Raw genomic sequence first — 3,237 nt, 5'->3', positions numbered from 1 at the left:
GGGCTCGAACTTACAACCTGAGTCAAGAGTCGCCCACCAAGTGACCCGGCCAGGCTCCCCTCCAATCGTATCTCTAGAAGGGGAAACCAGTGACAGCACTTGCTGACCCAGAATTACTATCAAAGTTCAAAAAACTGATCACATGCATTTAACCATAAGCCAATCTTATTTAAATCAGGACTTTCCAAAAGAAATATTTTATCAGCCATTCATGATCTGGATTCTGGTGTATGAGATCAACTTAAATACGGTACACATAAAAGGAGTCATGAGACATTTTTGTTTTGTAATAAATAAGGCAGTGGCCAACTTTACTCCTTAGCAGCTCCTGAGATAAGCTGTCAAATCTGCCCTCTCTCCTCTCTTCTTAATGCCAGTGAAGATGCCATTTTTGTTCCAGGGATGTACTTCTTGGGATTCTCCAATATTCCATCAGTGTCTCTTCTCCCAAGTAATGCCGTTGTTCTTCATGGCATCCAGGTAAGAAAATCCAGGGGCCTGAGGTGCCTGGCTGGCTCAGTCGGTTGAGTGTCTGACTCTTGATTTCGGCTCAGGTCATGATCTCACAGTCGTGGGATGGAGTCCCACGTAGAAAAAAGAAAACCTAGGGGCCTGGACTGCCTTTTGTCCAAAGAAACCATGGAGACTTGGCCCAGTCTTGGGCTTGCTTCCCTTTTCCACAGTATGGCATTGGGCACACTTCTGAACAAAAAATTTGCCCTTCTCAACATCACCTGTTTTTAAATTGCTCTTTCTTCACGCATGAAACAAAGGTGGACATCCTGCTCTCAAAGCATTCATATTTTCTGTAGTTTTAGCTTATCTATGTGTCTGTCGTTTGTGTACACGTGTGGAAGTGTCTCTAGGGGATAGTGGAATGGCTGGGCGAGGGCCTAGTGTATCCTCAGCTTGGATAGATGGTAGCAAACTGTTTCCAGAGTGGATATACAAATTTACACTCTGGTAGTTCGGTGGATGTCTGATGGTTTCTCTTCCAGTTTTAATTTGCATTTCCCTCATCATTGGCGGATTTCCTTTTTTGAAAAGTGCCTATTCAAATTTTTTGCCCCTTTTTCTATTGGGTTGCTATTTCAGTTCTTTATTGCTGCATGAAAAACCACTCCAAAACTTAATGATTTAAATAGCAACAATAATTTACTTGGCTCATGGATCTTTAATTTGAGCAGGGTGCAGCCTCAGCTGGGATGTTTCAATGGCTGCTCTTTGGGGGCTGGAGAATAGCTTCCTCACAGCATCAAAGTCTCAGGGCAATCAGACTTCTTACATTGTAGCCAGTTTCCCCCACAGCAAACATTGCAAGAGGTGTAGGTGGAAAATGCAAGGCTTCTTTTGATCTAGTCTTGCACCTCTGAGCAGCATTCTATTTGTCAAATGTGGGGTGCCTGACTGGCTCAGTTGGTAGAGTGTGTGGCTCTTGATCTTGGTGCTGTGAATTCAAGCCCCACTTCGGGTGTACGGTTTACTTAATATTTGTCAAACGAGTCACTAAGGCCAATCTAGATTCAAGGGAATGGGGAATTAGATGCCACCTTTCAATGAGAGGAACAGGAAAAATTTATAGTCATTTTCATCTCCTGCAGTTGTAGAGCTTTTCTTATTGAAAAACTCCTTCCTACTAAGGAGTTCTGTATATATTTTGTATTAGTCCAATGTCAGTTACATGTTTTGGGATGAGCTCTTCCATCATGGCTTTCTTTTCAGTCTTTTTATCCCCGCCCTGCTTTGTGACTAATGCTTTTTGAATCTTGTTTAGGAAGTTTTTCTCTCCCTCTGAGTCATGAAAATATTCTCTTAAAATTTTTCTAACTTTCTGGGGCACCTGGGTGGCTCAGTAGGTTAAGTAACCAACTTTGGCTCAGGTCGTGATCTCGAGGTTCACAAGTTGGAGCCCTGCATCAGGCTCTGTGCTCACAGCTGAGAGCCTGGAGCCTGCTTCGGATTCTGTGTCTCCTTCTCCCTCTGCCACTCTCCTGCTGCCACTCTCTCTCTCAAAAAAATAAACATTAAAAAAAAACCTTTCTAAACTTCTAAAAGCTTTCTAATTTTGTCTTTCTTATTTAGATATTTAATTCATGTAGAATTTACTTTAGTGTGTGGTGGTGAAGTAGTAGTTTTTCCCCCCCATAGGTTTATTTAGTTTATTTAGTTTATTTAAGTACCATCTATGAGGAAGAATAGTTTCCCCACTGCTCTATGGTCCACTTTGCCAGATATCAGCTGTTTGTTTCTGTAAGTGTCCTTTCTGGGCCCTCCATTTTGTTCCACTCTATTTGTCCTTAGCTCGTGAATACCAATGAACTTCTTTTGCATTGTAATAGGTCTTACTATCTGGTGGAGTAAGTTTTCCCATCTTGTTCTTTAAGGGTGACTTAGCTGTGTTGGCCCTTTACACTTCCCACAAATTTTAGAATCACTTGACAAGCTCCACCAAAATATCTGCTGGGATTTTTTTAAAAATTTAATTTAATTTTTTAATTTACATCCAAGTTAGTTTGCATATAGTGCAACAATGATTTCAGGAGTAGATGCCTTAATGCCCCTTACCCATTTAGCCCATCCCCCCTCCCACAACCCCTCCAGTAATCCTCTGTTCTCCATATTTGAGGGTCTCTTATGTTTTGTCCCCCTCCCTGTTTTTATATTATTTTTGCTTCCCTTCCCTTGTGTTCATCTGTTCTGTGTCTTAAAGTCCTCATATGAGTGAACTCATATGATATTTGTCTTTCTCTGACTAACTTCGCTTAGCATAATATTCTCTAGTTCCATTCGTGTAGTTGCGAATGGCAATATTGCATTCTTTTTGATTGCTGAGTAATACTGAATTGTATATATACACCACATCTTCTTTATGAATTCATCCATTGATGGACATTTGGGCTCTTTCCATACTTTGGCTATTGTTGATAGTGCTGCTATAAACATGGGGGTACCTGTGTCCCTTCGAAACAGCACACCTGTATCCCATGGATAAATGCCTAGTAGTGCAATTGCTGGGTCGTAGGGTAGTTCTATTTTTAGTTTTTTGAGGAAACTCCATACTGTTTTCCAGAGTGGCTGTACCAGTTTGCATTCCCACCTCTGCTAGGATTTTGATTGGCATTGACACCTACTCCATACTTAGTCTTCCAATATTTATTGATCATATGTTTTTGCCATTATTTAGGTACTCTTTTTTTATAAAAAAATTTTTTTTCAACGTTTATTTATTTTTGGGAC

Source organism: Herpailurus yagouaroundi, unplaced genomic scaffold (genome assembly GCF_014898765.1).
Source record: "Herpailurus yagouaroundi ecotype Mexico unplaced genomic scaffold, PumYag 163, whole genome shotgun sequence".
In the NCBI taxonomy this organism is placed as follows: domain Eukaryota; kingdom Metazoa; phylum Chordata; class Mammalia; order Carnivora; family Felidae; genus Herpailurus; species Herpailurus yagouaroundi.
Note: the sequence above shows the minus strand (reverse complement) of the source record.